Source organism: Bufo bufo, chromosome 8, assembly GCF_905171765.1.
Source record: "Bufo bufo chromosome 8, aBufBuf1.1, whole genome shotgun sequence".
NCBI classification, from domain to species: Eukaryota; Metazoa; Chordata; class Amphibia; order Anura; family Bufonidae; genus Bufo; species Bufo bufo.
In genome coordinates, this window is record NC_053396.1 from 178835659 (window position 1) to 178853168 (window position 17510).

Here is a 17510-nt window from a genome sequence, read left to right on the forward strand (position 1 = left end):
CACTCCAGAAAGAAGGTGTAAGGTACGATGTCCCTGATGGCGCCCTGGCTGCGACTGACCAGTTTGGTGATCTCATCAAATGGCCGCAGAAGTCTGCATGCATCGCACATGAGCAGCTACTGGCGCGGTGAAAAGAAACCAAGCTCCCCAGAACCCTGTCCTGCTGCACAGTTCGTTCAGGTAGTTATTAATGGCACGTTTCTGCTGGAGCAGCCTATCAAGTATATACAAGGAGGAATTCCATTGCGTCGGGCTGTCACAAATCAGACATCTGACGGGCAAGTGTTGTCGCCGCTGAAGTCAAATGGCCCAAAGATTTCCAGGCCCTGCCACAAGACGTCATTGACCCCGGGGTATTTGGCAACGAATCGCTGCGCGACTAAGTTCAGGATGTGTGCCATACTTGGTACGTGTGTCATTTTGCCCTGTTTCAAGCGAGCTCAGCACATTGGCACTGTTGTCACACACCCACTGTACCAACTGTCAAATTGAGTGGGGGATAGCCACTAATCGGCTTGTAACGGCAAATGCTGAAAGCTGTGCAGGTCCGGTGTGGCTCTTTGCCTTTCAGGGACAACAGCCGCAGCACAGCATGTGGCATACGTCTCACCTGGGACATCGAATAGGTTCTGGGGAGCTTGGGGGGTTGCAGCGGAAGAGGCCAGTAGCAGTGGAAAAGGAGGAGTCAGCGAGAGGGAGAAGGAGGATGAGTAGGAGGAGAGAAGAAGAGGCAGGCCTGCATGGAATCCTTGGCAGTAACACCAAATCCACACAGGAGTCACAGGTTACATGCTTGAACGGCCGTCAGAAGGTTCACCCAGTGGGCAGTTAAAAGTTATGTACCTTCCCTGCCCTGCCTGTGTTTGTGCAGCACGCCAGACCTGCAGGGTACAGCGACAGTGAGGTCACGGGTATGGGCAATCGAGGGTTACTCACTTTTCTGAGGAGAACCCTGGGCAGGCATGCAACAGTGAAAGGAGAGGCAGACACTAGTTCCTCTGGGGCACACTCTGTAGATAGGGACCTGGCCTGATGTTGGGTGAGGTGCCCTGGATGTTGTAGGTCTTTTGAGTGCCTAGGTAAGGTCCCTTTAAGGATCGTGACGCCAGTGCCTGTAACGGTGGCACACCGATTTGTAGGAGGATTAATAGAGTACGCAGTTTGGTAAACCAAATGTTGCTTTACTTCAGGAAACAGTCTAACTTTATACATACAGTTGCAGTAGATGATAATGCAGTCCTTTACAATACTAAATGCACAGCAGTTTACTTCACAGCAGGTTTCAATCTTGCAAGATACTTGGAGGGCAAACAGTTAATGCTTTGCAGTGCAATGCTGCTGCTCTTCCCCACAGCTATTCTAGCTGGCTGGATCCCAAAGCCCGGATGCCTAAGTGCTGGCTTAAATCCTTGGTATAAAAATCCTTCCTCCAGTATTGGCACTTGCTTAAGGTTACAATACCTTCCTTTTCCTAGCTGTCTTCACACTGCTGGATTTGAAAGGGGGCTGCAGGTTTCTCCCAGAGGTGCTGTCCCTACTACTGGGGTATCTCATCCATGTTGGCTGGATGACTGTCTCCAGGCAGGCTGTACTCTTCCTAGCCTCCTAGTCCAACTAGAAACCAGGACTATCTAGCTGCATGTCAGGAGGAGGCTCTCAGCATATCTCGGCTGGTGCCTTCTCACTTCTGTCTCCACAGACTCCTGACTATGATCTAACTCCTCCCTGTCTGGGCCTGATGACATTTATACTAGGGGATCCCTATCTCCCTCTAAGTGTCTAGGATGCCTAACTACACCCTATTAGGCCTGCTATGCATGACACAGGGGAAACATTGCATGTAAAAAATACATAGAAAAATACATTAAAGTACACAGTTAAATGTAATATTACTGTCCCCCCCTTGTGAGCAGGAGTAACACGTCACCCAATTGACCCTTGTGTAGTGCCCACAGCCTACCTAGTGGGACACTACATACCCCCCACGCTATGACGTTGCCCGTCCTCGGCGCAACATGAAGGGGCCCTGCCCAGCTGGATACTGCACCTGAAAGACAACAATAATGCAAAGCAGGAAAATACATCTACATTTGCAAATACATATACAGTATATATATCAGGCAGTTCTGCTGGCTTAGGAGCAAGTACGGTTGAAAAGGGGGCGTCGTTCTCTTCTCCTCAGGATTATGTAAGGGAACAGGGGCGCTGACCTGGTGCAGCGTATATAAGTAATACCAGGATAGTCCATAATAATATTTTAAGTGCAAATTGTCCATAATTAGAACAGTAGAAAAATGCAAAACAATTAAAAGTTCTTGGAGGCTCAAAGAACAAACATGAGTCCGTACCCAGGTTCCTTTCTTAATTATTCATTGAAAGTATCCCAATCCAGCAAGTACAAGATCTCAGAGGCTCACATGCAGTGGAGTCCATCTCTGGGCACATTTCTTTAAAATAGCAAAATCTCAGAGGCTCTGTGCATTAGAGTCTATCCCTGGGCGCATATCTTGGAATTTAAGTTGCATAATAACAATGACAGCACATAAAAGTAAGTCCACATTATTTAAAATGGCATATAAAAATAAGTGCTGCAAGATCCCTTTAATCAACCTGAAAGGGGGTTAAAAAGGGTTATAAAGTTGCAAACAAAAATAGGCACCAACTTGGCTTGCAGAATACTTGAAGCAGGCAGGAGGTCCTGTAAACAATATGGCCTTGATGCAATTTGTATTTCAGCGCGGACGACCACTACCACTGAGCCGTGGGTAACTGGCAGCAGCAACAGAGGACCAAAAACAAAGGACTCCCTGTTTTGGAAGGGTTAAATCCTCAGCAATAAGGTCCCTTGCAAAAGAAACAAATCAATGGCCTAGCAGCCAATTCACAGGGGGCGTATAAAATCCACTTAGCATCACAGTGGTGCTCGCTGGCTCCATTCTCAAACTGGGCCTGTGTTGAGATTCCACAGCTGGATGGGCCCACAAAACAGTATTTGGGGGCAGCTGCAGCATTGAAGAGAACCCTAATTGGTATGGGCCCCCATAGGCCTAGGGGTAATCACAGTTGGGGACCGCATCGGTCCAGGCATAATAATCGTGGGCTGCATTGGCCTAGGTACGCTGCTGCAAGCGGTTCAGTGGGTTCCTGGACAACTGGCTCTGCATGACGGTGCACAGTATAAGAGGGGCCTCCTCGGGGCCTCAATGCAGCTGCAGACACTAAAAGTGGCGAACGGCAGGGACAGGTACCCTTACCCTCAGACCCAGCGATGTCCGAGTATTGGAGTCGACTTTCTCTTTCCTAGGTGGCGTCCGGATTCTGGCAGTAGCAATTCTGCGCAGTTCACGCAGCTTTTCCTCCAGAACGGACGATCTGGTCATCCAGACTCTCGGTTTCAGGATCGCTGTCTTCCTGAGCTTCCACTGGTACAAGTAGGGGAGTCGCAATCCTGCGCAGCCGCTGCAGGTTCAGGTGGCGCATCGGGTCTTTTTCCCTTTACGAATGTTGTCCAGGGTCGCATGGAATCGCTCCAGGTTTTCTAGTTCTTTTATAGTTTTCTCCCGGCGAGGCCAGCTCAGGGGACGGATATGGGCTCTCACCTACTTCTCACTACTGTTGGTTGCCAAAAGACGTTCGGGCCAATGAAAGAGCCCCGCTCTTGAAAGGCATGATGGGCCGGTTCTGGAGAGCCGCGCTGGTTCACGCTCGCAGCCAGTGTAGTCCTCATCAGCTTCCAGTCCTCCGGTTCTTTTCTGGACGGGTCACAGCAGTGGCATTGGGCCTCGCAGGCCCTCGGCAGGGGTGAACTCCACTTCCTCTCCCTCACGGAGGTTATGCATGTACTCTGAGAGGTAGCTCCGCTTGATGGACCTCCCGATTCACGTACAAGTCTCTGCCGGTGGTATAATCTTGGATAAAACCCGTAGCCACGGTCCTTGTCAAATGCCACATACCAACCCCATTCTCCTTTCCAGGCGGGGTTGGGTGTCAGTGTGGCGCTCATGAACGGTCTTTGCCAGTTCCTCATAGTAGATTTTCGTCTTGGTAGTTTTCTTTATGGCGGCCTCCTGTATCTCTGCCATCAGCGCCGAGCATTTAAACGAGGGCTGGAAAAAGTCTCTCCAGGAGCCATAATAGGTCTCCGGTTGCGTCCTCGGTGGCGGGCAGGTGGGTCTCTCCGGTCCCGGAGAGTAGGCCGGTGGAGCGTCCTCTTGCTCTACACCAGTACAATCCATTTGTAATCCAGTGGGTGCCGACATACTATCAGAGCAGTCCTCACTCTTCAACATGCTCGATCCTTCTCTGGAGAGCGACAGGGCGGCAATAAATAATTGAAGACAGATCCTCCCATTGCTCTGGGAGGCCGCCCCCCAGGTACTCCAATATGGGGGAGGCGGAGTCCATCATTGCAGACATGCAAATGTCCAGACAGGGCGGTGGCGCGGACATATAGCCTTTCCCGCACATTTCAGCAGAAGGCGCCAACTTTTCCCGCCAAACAAAGTATGAAGATGACGCAGCAGTAAATCCAAGCAAGCTAAGCGGCTATCTTTGAGCAAAATCGCTGTCGATTCACTGACAGCAAGCGGTGGCTTAAAACAAGCAGCAACAGTCCCATACAATATAATCTTCACACCGCAAATTATTACAGTTCTCTTTGGCCCAGCAATTTTCCAATAAAGCAATAGGGCTTAGTCACTTTTAGGCAAATAACGGCCACACAGTTTTTGTATCCGCAATGGCGCAGAATGATTGTATCCTGTTCGTGACGCCAATTTATGCAGCACGCCAGACCTGCAGGGTACAGCGACAGTGAGGTCACGGTATGGGCAATCGAGGGTTACTCACTTTTCTGAGGAGAACCCTGGGCAGGCATGCAACAGTAAAAAGGAGAGGCAGACACTAGTTCCTCTGGGCACACTCTGTAGATAGAGACCTGGCCTGATGTTGGGTGAGGTGCCCCTGGATGTTGTAGGTCTTTTGAGTGCCTTAGGTAAGGTCCCTTTAAGGATCGTGACGCCAGTGCCTGTAACGGTGGCACACCGATTTGTAGGAGGATTAATAGAGTACGCAGTTGGTAAACCAAACGTTGCTTTACTTCAGGAAACAGTCCAACTTTATACATACAGTTGCAGTAGATGATAATGCAGTCCTTTACAATACTAAATGCACAGCAGGTTTACTTCACAGCAGGTTTCAATCTTGCAAGATACTTGGAGGGCAAACAGTTAATGCTTTGCAGTGCAATGCTGCTCTATCCCCACAGCTATTCTAGCTGGCTGGATCCCAAAGCCCGGATGCCTAAGTGCTGGCTTAAATCCTTGGTATAAAAAATCCTTCCTCCAGTATTGGCCACTTGCTTAAGGTTACAATACCTTCTTTTCCTAGCTGTCTTCACTGCTGGATTTGAAAAGGTGGCTGCAGGTTTCTCCCAGGAGGTGCTGTCCTACTACTGGGGTATCTCATCTGTGTTGGCTGGATGACTGGTCTCCAGGCGGGCTGTACTCTTCCTAGCCTCCTAGTGCAACTAGAAACCAGGACTATCTAGCTGCATGTCAGGAGGAGGCTCTCAGCATATCTCGGGCTGGTGCCTTCTCACTTCTGTCTCCATAGACTCCTGACTATGATCTAACTCCTCCCTGTCTGGGCCTGAACATTTATACTAGGGGCTCCCTATCTCCCTCTAGTGTCTAGGATGCCTAACTACACCCTATTAGGCCTGCTATGCATGACACAGGGGAAACATTGCATGTAAAAAATACATAGAAAAATACATTAAAGTACACAGTTAAATGTAATATTACTGTCCCTTGTGAGCAGGAGTAACACGTCACCCAATTGACCCTTGTGTAGTGCCCACGCCTACCTAGTGGGACACTACATTTGCTAGACCACATGTCTGTGGTCAGATGTATCCTGGCACCGACGCAGTGCGCCAGAGATATATTAATTTGCCACTGAACGTGGCCATATAGCTCTGTTATGCCCTTCTGGGAGAAATATTTCCTTCCGGGGACCTTTCATTGCGGCGTGCCATCTTAAGGCGGTCGTCCCTAGGTAAGTGTTGGGCTCACCTTGACTTATGCATTGACAGCACAGGCTGCAGATGGCAACACTATTGTCAGCAGCTGACACCCTAAAAAAAGCCCACACTGCCGGCATCCTGGGAGCGCCAGAAGTGACAGTGCATGGTGGATGGTTCGCTCCAGATACATTTGCAGTCTGCTTTTTGCCTCCTGTGCCCTGCGAGCTCTGCCTGCTTCTACTCCTTCTCCTCCCTCTCTGCTGCTCCGTCGCTCCCTCTGAACTCCCCTCCTCTTCCTCTTTTTTTGAAGAAACTACTGAACGAAAATGAGTAAGAGCCCTATATATTGATAAATTGCAGCATAAGGATTTTAAGGAGCCCAAAAAAATATATATGACTTTAGGGGGGTGACAGAAGCCCTTTAATCAGTATTTTGTGGAAGCAGGTATACCACAGTCCTCAATCAGTATTCTGCGGAAGCAGGTATATTGCAGCCCTTAATCAGTATTTTGTGGATGCAGGTATATCGTACCCCTAAATTAATATTTGGTGGAAGCAGGTATATCGAACCCCTCAATTTTTTTTTTTTGCCACAAACGTTATATCACACCACCCTGTTTATTTGGTGCAACAGGTATATCGCAGCCCTCAATCAGTATTTTGTGGAAGAAGGAATATCACACCCTTCAATCAGTTTGGGGGGCAACAGGTATATCACACCCGTTGCAAATAGTTGTTCCAATAGCGCTTGTCCCTCTATATAGCTGCGGTATCACAGCAGAACCGCACACAACTGCTGCACAATACAAATGCACTATAATATACTTTCTATGTTAGAAAGTATATTATAAGTATATCACACCCCTCAGTATATCACACCTATTGATAGCACACCTATACCAGTCCTTAAAAGGACTTTTGTGGCCCTATTAGCTAGCGTTTGGTGTTCCTAACAGCCTGTCCCTGCTCCACAAAGCAACCTCTCCCTACCTTGGCAAAAAAACAGAATGTAAAATGGCTGCCAGATCTGGCTCTTTTATAGGGTGGGGGTGTGTCCATGTGTTGAAATGTCTCAATTGGCTGTCCTGTCCCACCTGATGGATGTGTCATGGATCAAATTTCAGAGCAATGCAAAACAATATGGCGCCGGCGGACAACGCCATATGTTTGCATGTTCGGCGGATCGCGAACGCACAAAGTTCGCAGAGAAACGACCGCCAGGCGAACCGCAATGCCATCTCTAGTGATGAGTGATGTTACATGAGAAGTTGCTTCGTTCATAACTTCAGATTAATAATGTGCAGAGATTCGTCTCCGTACAGTATTAGAATGTATGGGCTCCGATGAGCCCGAAGTTAGTTATTTGCGAAGTGGCACATGACTTTGTTGAATAACTTTGGTAATTTATTTTTAAAGTAGAAAACTTGAAAACCGAATTCGGCTTCGGTTCCGAGGGTACCAGTATAACAGTGTTTTTTAATACCCACCATACAATCACTTACTTAATGGAATATTACAGTGGGCAGGAACTCTATTAACCTCATGCTCCATGATGCTTTTACAGTACCCTAGAGCTAGGGGTACTTGCAAATTTTTCACTGTTTAATGTTTGTCATGTTATTTAATGTAATTTTATGCTCTGTATGCCCAGTAGGCATATGCATGGAAATGATTGGGTTAATCAACTCTTGCACAGATCCTACAGGAAGCTTGAGCGTGCATCCTGAATACGCCCCTTTCTGAGTCTGGAGAGTTCTAGCCTGGAGTTAGCTAGTTGAAGAAGTGTGAAGAAGCAACTCTGAGTACTCAGTTCCTCACTAATGATAAGCGGCATAGGCAATACTAGTTTTCGTGATATTTCGCATAATATAACTAAAATTCGTGATCTCCAGTCATTATTTTTGCGATTGCGCAAATCGGTACTAATGATGCTCATATTTTTTGCCCAATTGTGCAACTTCACATTTTATCAGGTCTGAGTAAAAATTACTTATTGGTGCACTAAGTATCGTTGTGACATCACAGCACTTTGTCTGTAGCATGTATGTATGGACAGCAGAGAAACAGTAATTCCTATCACACTACCTAACACCCTGCACTGAAAATCAGCTACACTATATCACTATCTAACCTACACTGACTATCTCCCACTAACTATCTGTATTATATATATGAGCTAACTAACTATCTAATGTAATTGGATAAGGAATAGGATCCAGATGAAAGCACAGAGCACAGCAATGTCACTGCTCTCTCTCTCTTAGAACTGCCAAAAAATACTGCTGAAAATGGCTGCTGGGGAGTTTTTATATAGTAAATGGGTAGGCAACTTTTTTATTGGTTGCTAGGGATGTTGCTAAGCTCTGACAAAGATATTGCAGCCTTTTCATTGGCCCACAAGCAAGAAGGGAGGTTACTGATGAAAAAAAAATCTAGAATATTCGCAATTACGAATATATAGCACTATATTCTACATCTTCGCGCACTCTCGCAGGATTGCACTTTCTGTACCCCTAATAATGGAGTCTCCCACTACCAGCACCTGTCTGGCCTGCCCTTCTCTCCTGGTCCCTTGCTTACTGGAGCCGACATTCCCCTGACTGGCAGATGAAGTGTCCGGCTGCAGCAGTGCTCTCCCTGAACTGACATCCCCCTCATCTGCCAAACGTGCAAACTTGTTGGGGTGTGTCAGATCAGGGCTAGCCTCCCTGGCACTCTTCCCTCTACCCCGCTTTCTAACTACAGTATTACCCAGCTAGCTACTCCACTTTCCTCAGCCTCCTCGCTACTACCCTCCCCCCATCTACCCCATAGAGTGCTTGCTCAGTGAGCAGAAAACTCTTTTCCAAATTGTCAACGCTTCTCAGTGTTGAAACTCGCCCGGTTAGATACTCGATATGCGTTTCCAAACTGTCAATTTGCTCACGTTTTGAACAAATATATGCACCCTCAAACGGCTGTTCCAGGACTGCATACATTAGACACGATGTGCACTGGACTGTCAATAATGGAACACATACTGTACTTAATGGGGAATACGCAAGAAAGAAAAAATGAAAATATATTGCAGTGATAAGTATATAACTTACTGTAGTCCCCTCCTAAAGTCCCTGAATCTGAAGTCACGTAATCTAAAGTCACACACTTAATACAAACACACTTGAAATCAAACACGTGAACGCTCACAAACTTGCGTTATTTGTCTGCTTGTATAAATGGAGCTCTTAAACCAGACAGCTTTTTTTTCTCTGGATTCTGCTACCAAAGCTGTTAAGTAAGGGACACTGTTAAGATACCACACCTGCACACGACCTGGCCAGTTGTATCTGCAGCGTACTCAAGTTGTGTTTAGAAATGTTCCTGGGTGTTGTAGTGCAATAGACACTAACCTGAGACGGCTGACTCTCTGCAAGGGCAGGGGATGATAGGAAATGTTCGTGACGCCAGTGCCAATTAAATGGTGGCACGCCGTTTGCTGATAGCAGGAATAACTGAGGAACCACGTGATGTTAAAGCAGAACTCAAACTTTAGTAGTCATCATATAGGACATTAACGGAAACGCAGTTCTTTGCAGACAGTTGATTTTCAATACAGTTGATGCAGGCAATATATGTATAGCAAGGTGACTTCAGAGTGTTAAACACAGGACTTGCAGTACAGGCGGCTTGCACTCTATTCCTGACTGATCCTGGAACATAGAAAATCTTCTCCAAGGCCCAATACCCTAGCTCTGGCGTATATCCTTGGTTTTATCTTTATAAAGTACCTCCTCTGTTGTCTTGAGTACCTCTTGCTTTCCCGGATTTGCCTCTGTCTCTCTCTCAGCTTCCTCAGGCTCTTTAACTGAGGTGTTCCTGCTTCTGCATATGTGAACTCAGGAGGGGAACCTTCTCTGTGAATCTGGAACCCGGTTACAGGGACTGCAATACCCTCTCCTGGTCTGCAGGCTTCCGGCCTGGACTTGACTCTGACATAGTCTAAACTCCAACTGCGGTAGACTGACTTTAGACTAGAGACTCCTTAGACTCCCACTTTAGACTGACCTTCGCTTCCCTGACTGGGCCTTATATAAACTAGGGCTCCCTAGCTCCCTCTAGTGACTAAGAGCTGGAATGACACCCCTAGCAGGCCTGTACATGCAAGTTTCACAGTAACATGGAAATACATAGCATTACATTACATTACATTTTATAAAGATGACTTATACCAACTTCCCCATAAATAAGGGGGACGACAGCACACAAGTGACCCTTCTGTAGTGACGGGCATTACAGTCCCCGTACACTACATATCTCTAAAAACCTGTACCCCTGAGTGGACATTACAGCAAGAGTTTTATTGTCTGCCATAGATTCTGCAGGAAGAGACTTGATGCAGATAAAGAGGGATGAGGGCCGTAACTCCCATCCTTGTCTAAATCCAAACATCATTATCTGGGAAGAATTGCATTGTGTGTACTATAAGTCCTATTTGAATCCAGAGGGGGAAAAAAGCAGTCTGGTTTGAGAGCTGCACTTATAGAAGCAGTCAAACAACGCGAGTTTGTGAGAGTTCGCGCGTTTGATTTCATGTGTGTGTTTGTATTAAGTGTGTGAGTTTAGATTACGTGAGCGAGTATCTGTGAGAGCTAAATTAATTGTGTGCATCGCTGAGTGGCTGTGCCTGACTTTATTGTACTGTATACAAAGTCAGAGCAGTGTAGTCTAGTTTATACACTGTGACTTGCTTTTGCTACCAGGTTTATTTCATAGCAGCTTAGAGTATACTGTGCAGTGGCATAGCTAGAAATGACTGGGCCCCACAGCAAATTTTTTAATAGGGTCCACTCCCCCAGTAATTTTTTCGCAACCACTTCCTTTGATGCCGTCGCCATTCATGTAGCTAGTAAAGATCGCTCTCTCAGACCAGGCCCGGCAGCTGTTCCATCCGTTTTCTACACTGTCTATACTGTCACTGCATATAATTTAATTGTGTAATACTGTTGAGGGGGCCCTGACAAAATCTTTTAGTCCTCCTCTTCCTGGATGGGCCCCCTTCTGGGTCAGGGCCCCAAAGCAGCCGCTTCCCCTGCTTCACCTATAGTTAAGCCCCTGATACTGTGATTACATTTTTTTTCTCTTCCTTCTCAAGGGTGTTGCCAGTGGTGTGCCTAGGGTGTTTGCCTTTTTCTGGCACCCTACCCCCAATACATAACCACATGCCTCTTACATCCAGGGACATCTCCTATCGTGTAGACCTTCTCTTTCCTCTTCTACTCTGTTTGACAGCAATGACAAATAATTTCAGCCACATCTCGTTTCTACAGAGTTGGTAAAACAGAAGCGTTAGATTTCTCAGTTTTTCCATCAACCTCCCCATCCTGGTGTCCCACAGTGTCATCCTGCTGCCCCCCCCCCCCCCCAATACTGTGCCCGTTGTGCTCCCCAATGCCCCAGGTACTATACTGCTGAAAAAATAGTGACCCCAGTAGACATAATTGGGGTCAATTATCTAACTGTTGTAATGTAGAACTGGATTTCCAAAAAAGCTGTCAAAAATGAAAGGTGTAATCTGATTGGCTGCTATGGGCAACTAAGCCAGTTCTACTTTACACCAGTTTGATAAATGACCCCAAATGTCCCTATAGTGTCTACAGCAGCTATAATGTCCCCTAGAGTGCCCCCAGTGATAATAACACCCTATATTGTGCTCCAGGTAATAATCCCTGTATAGTGTCCCCAGAAATAATAGAATTGCCCCTACAGTGCCTCCCCAATAACAACGCCCCCACACTGCCCCATACACTGTGTGCAGAATTATTAGGCAAATTAGTATTTTGACCACATCATCCTCTTTATGCATGTTGTCTTACTCCAAGCTGTATAGGCTCGAAAGCCTACTACCAATTAAGCATATTTGGTGATGTGCATCTCTGTAATGAGAAGGGGTGTGGTCTAATGACATCAACACCCTATATCAGGTGTGCATAATTATTAGGCAACTTCCTTTCCTTTGGCAAAATGGGTCAAAAGAAGGACTTGACAGGCTCAGAAAAGTCAAAAATAGTGAGATATCTTGCAGAGGGATGCAGCACTCTTAAAATTGCAAAGCTTCTGAAGCGTGATCATCGAACAATCAAGCGTTTCATTCAAAATAGTCAACAGGGTCGCAAGAAGCGTGTGGAAAAACCAAGGCGCAAAATAACTGCCCATGAACTGAGAAAAGTCAAGCGTGCAGCTGCCAAGATGCCACTTGCCACCAGTTTGGCCATATTTCAGAGCTGCAACATCACTGGAGTGCCCAAAAGCACAAGGTGTGCAATACTCAGAGGCATGGCCAAGGTAAGAAAGGCTGAAAGACGACCACCACTGAACAAGACACACAAGCTGAAGCGTCAAGACTGGGCCAAGAAATATCTCAAGACTGATTTTTCTAAGGTTTTATGGACTGATGAAATGAGAGTGAGTCTTGATGGGCCAGATGGATGGGCTCGTGGCTGGATTGGTAAAGGGCAGAGAGCTCCAGTCCGACTCAGACGCCAGCAAGGTGGAGGTGGAGTACTGGTTTGGGCTGGTATCATCAAAGATGAGCTTGTGGGGCCTTTTCTGGTTGAGGATGGAGTCAAGCTCAACTCCCAGTCCTACTGCCAGTTTCTGGAAGACACCTTCTTCAAGCAGTGGTACAGGAAGAAGTCTGCATCCTTCAAGAAAAACATGATTTTCATGCAGGACAATGCTCCATCACACGCGTCCAAGTACTCCACAGCGTGGCTGGCAAGAAAGGGTATAAAAGAAGAAAATCTAATGACATGGCCTCCTTGTTCACCTGATCTGAACCCCATTGAGAACCTGTGGTCCATCATCAAATGTGAGATTTACAAGGAGGGAAAACAGTACACCTCTCTGAACAGTGTCTGGGAGGCTGTGGTTGCTGCTGCACGCAATGTTGATGGTGAACAGATCAAAACACTGACAGAATCCATGGATGGCAGGCTTTTGAGTGTCCTTGCAAAGAAAGGTGGCTATATTGGTCACTGATTTTTGTTTTGTTTTTGAATGTCAGAAATGTATATTTGTGAATGTTGAGATGTTATATTGGTTTCACTGGTAAAAATAAGTAATTGAAATGGGTAGATATTTGTTTTTTGTTAAGTTGCCTAATAATTATGCACAGTAATAGTTACCTGCACACACAGATATCCCCCTAAAATAGCTAAAACTAAAAACAAACTAAAAACTACTTCCAAAAATATTCAGCTTTGATATTAATGAGTTTTTTGGGTTCATTGAGAACATGGTTGTTGTTCAATAATAAAATTAATCCTCAAAAATACAACTTGCCTAATAATTCTGCACTCCCTGTATAGTAATCCTCCCTAGTAATTTGCCCCCACACAGTAATTCCCCCATATAGTAATTTCCCCCATACAGTAATTTCCCCAACACTGCCCCCACACAGTAATTTCCCCCACACTGCCCCATATAGTAATTTGCCCCACACAGTAGTTTCCACCACATTGCCCCATATAGTAATTTGCCCCCCACATAGTAATCCGTCCCATAAATATTTGCCCCCACATAGTAATCCCTCCCATAATTATTTGCCCCTAAATAGTAATCCCTCCCATAATTATTTGCCCCCACACAGTATCCCACCATAATATTTTCCCCCCAAATGTCTTCCTGTGTGCCCCCCCCCATGTCCCCCATGTCTTACCCCAAAGTTGGCACATAAAGTAAAAAAAAAACTATAAAAAAAAAGCTAAATACTCACCTGCGCTTGCAGAGGAGAGGAAGGCGTGCACACTTCATTGTACTGCTGCGTCCCAACATAAGGTGCGCGCAATGCGCCAGGATTTCACTTCGTTAATTACTAGAAATACTGACAGTGCCCGTCACAACTTTTGTGGTCTGGCGAGCTGGTGGACGTGAGGCGCAAATCACAACCGGGTTTGACAAGTACGGGTTTATTGAGAGACTTGTATGTGGGCGTCAGTATGTGGGCGTAAGCGCTACAGCAATGAGCGCTTCCATCTGTATTGATGGAACCCCTCATTGCTTCTGGCACCCCCCTGAGAGCCGGCACCCGGGCGGCCCCCCCCCCCCCCCCCCTATCCCAGGCACACCACTGGGTGTTGCACAGGTGAGTAATTAGGGTGTGGCTATCTAATTAGGAGAAGTTAAATAGCCAGTCTAGGGGGCAGCTCAGTACTTTAAATCCAGAGGGGAAAAAAGCAGTCTGGTTTGAGAGCTGCACTTATACAAGAGGTCAAACAACGCAAGTTTGTGAGCGTTCGCGTGTTTGATTTCAAGTGTTTGTTTGTATTAAGTGTGTGACTTCAGATTACGTGACTTCAGATTCAGGGACTTTAGGAGGAGACTACAGTAAGTTAGATTCTAATCACTGCACTGTATGTGTTCCATTATTGACAGCGCAGTCCAGTGCACATCTTGTCTGATGTATGCAGTCCTGGAACAGCCGTTTGAGGGTGCATATCTTTGTTCAAAATGTGAGCAAATTGCCCGTTTGGAATCGCACATCGAGTATCTAACCGGGCGAGTTTCAACACTGAGAAGCGTTGACAATTTGGAAAAGAGTTTTCTGCTCACTGAGCAAGCACTCTATGGGGTAGATGTGGGGGAGGGTGGTAGTGAGGAGGCTCAGGAAAGTGAGGTAGCTAGCTGGATAACAGTCAGGAAGCAGGGTAGAGGGAAGAGTGCCAGGGAGGCTAGCCCTGATCTGACACACCCCAACAAGTTTGCAATTTTGGCAGATGAGGGGAATGTCAGTTCAGGGAGAGCACTGCTGCAGCCAGACACTTCCTCTGCCAGTCAGGGGAATGTCGGCTCCAGTAAGCAGGGGACCAGGAGAGCAGGGCAGGCCAGACAGGTGCTGGTAGTGGGAAACTCAATTATTAGAGGCGATCTGTCACAAAGACTGGGATCATTGAATGGTGTGCTGTCCTCCTGGCGAACGAGTTCGACACATCACGGATCGGGTTGACAGATTGCTGGGAGGGGCTGGAGAAGATCCAGCAGTCATGGTCCATATCGGAACCAATGACAAAGTTAGAGGTAGGTGGAATGTCCTTAAAAAAGATTTTTGGGATTTAGGTCACAATCTTAGGGCAAGGACCTCAAAGGTAGTGTTTTCCGAAATACTGTCTGTACCACGAGCCACACAAGAAAGGCAGCGTTAGATTAGGGAGGTTAACAAGTGGCTCAAGAACTGGTGTAGGAAGGAAGGGTTTGGGTTCCTGGAGAACTGGGCCGACTTCTCTGTCAGCTACAGGCTCTATCGTAGGGATGGGCTGCACCTCAATGGGGAAGGGGCAGCTGTGTTGGGGGAGAATATGGCTAGAAGGTTAGAGGAGTGTTTAAACTAGGGACAGAGGGTAATTACGTTAGTCAGCTAATTAATCCATACCCCCTGAGCAAAGGGTACCTCAAAATTTTGACTTTGGGGTTTTCATAAGCTGTAAGCCATAATCATCCAAACTATAACAAATAAAAGCTTAAAATATCTCGCTTTTCATGTAACGAGTCTATCTCATATATTAGTTTCACCTTTTAAGTTGCATTACTAAAATAAATTAACTTTGCACGATATTCAAATTTTTCGAGTTTTACCTGTATAAAAAAAGTTTTCGAGAGTGTTTCTCTCTTTCTCAGGTCTGAAGCAATACCGAGGAAGAAAGGAAAACTCTTGAAAGCTTGTCTTTTAAGTATTAGGTTAGTGCAAAAGAAAGGTATCCCTGCATACCGCAATACTCTCGTATTTTGTAATCTTATTTATATATACTTATATAGTTTTTTTCAGTAGTATGATTAAGTGGTGAGAATTATTAGTGCCCCCACCATTTTTGACTGTGGTTTCTTATGTGCCCCGCCCCCCCCCCCATATATTGTTCCTAGAGTCGCCACTGATTATAAGTGAAAATTCACATAAGAGATTAGGGTTTTCACTGGTGTTCCCATTTTTAGTTGTTTTCCCACATTTGAAAGACATTACAAGGGTATAATCCTAATAATAATATCATGGTAAAATGAGTCATTTTCTGTGTATATTGTATTAAAACACAATTAGTGTATTCTGTGTGCATAATAAAGAGTTAATCATGCATGCTGTTCCTTGCTCCATGGTCATACCTGTAATTAATCCTTGGACAAACTTCATTGAACATTTATTCCACAAATTAATGATGCGTCTCATGATCCCGGCGTCTGTGGTAATATAGACCCCCACCCGAAGACATTTATCAGCCGGAGAGCAATTAATTCCCCCAATTACCTGGCAATATTACTGTGTACACACAGAGACAAAGAGCGGGGAAACAAACCTTTCTAGTACTGAGCACAATAATGCTCACGGGTCCATGATAATGGGAGCTCCTGGCAGTATGTGAATTAGGATGTGTCTAGATATGTGTGCTTAATGATGCTCCAGGTGATCATGTATCTTAAAGCGGTTATCTAGCCTTCGTATAGGCCTAAAACCTACAAACAACTACCAGACTGCTTATGAATTTATGTCATTTTATTACATAATTACAAAAAGCTATCTCACAAACATGATTAAAAGAACATAGGTGCAGGGAAAAGGCGACATCATCTGGAGGATGAACACAGCGGATACTACGTTCATAGATCTGTCCATCTATACAAACATGAATAACAATAAAGTGCAAGTGCAGAAAACATATTTCATAATAATCAAAGGGATGACGAACGATTACCCATGCTGTGCTCCCTCCAGGATGGCGCCAACCCCTCGTATAGGCCTACAATATTAGATTGGAGGGGATCCGACTCTCAGCATCCCTACTAAACAGCTGTTTGAAGGTGATGCTTGTACTCTATGAGGATATTAGTCTGCTCATCTTCTACCTTACTCTTCGCTAAATGGGTTGCCCGATGGGGAGCACCCTTGTTAGCATACTCAATTCATAGTGGGAGTCCCTCTATAAACTATCAGATTTTTCTATTCTGGTGGAGCTGGCTTGTCTCTGTATAACCTGAATTCCCTCAGCATTTGATCACTGAAAGGTTTATAAGCCATACCTACAGCGATCAGCTTCAAAAATGAGGTTTGTCATGGTAAGACAGCTTCTTTGTAGGGCTATAGATATTGATGATTGGTCCTCAGGCAACCAGCACCTCCACTGATCAGCTGTATGGGGCAGCTTCCGGTACCAGAAACCATACAATGTAGAGATGTGGAAGCAGAAGGCTTCATACACTGTGTAGTGGCCATACCAGAAACACCAAGAAAATGGGAGCTGAGTTGCAGTACGCCTGTGCTGGTCTGTGCAGACTGAGTCTACCATGTTTCTAGAACCTTGCAGCACTTACCCACTTGCCTAGCTGTGTACCCTCTCAACTACTGAACACCAGGGCATTATCCTATTGCCATAACTTTGAGTCTGCCCCCATTTACTGACATATTGTGACCATATTACTTAGTGCCAGAAATTAGCAATGTCAGAGACAGTGAGTTGCTTGTGGA

At 45.9% G+C, this 17510-nt stretch overlaps 1 long non-coding RNA gene across 1 annotated transcript; it reads right to left on the bottom strand.

Annotated features, from left to right (window-relative positions):
* Positions 1 to 1769: 1769 nt before the first annotated feature.
* LOC120977911 lies at positions 1770 to 15635 on the bottom strand. The gene is made up of 3 exons (XR_005774003.1): positions 15408 to 15635; positions 9322 to 9326; positions 1770 to 1779 (listed from the first exon to the last, which is right to left on the bottom strand). It is a non-coding gene; the product is annotated as an uncharacterized LOC120977911 (long non-coding RNA).
* Positions 15636 to 17510: the final 1875 nt, after the last annotated feature.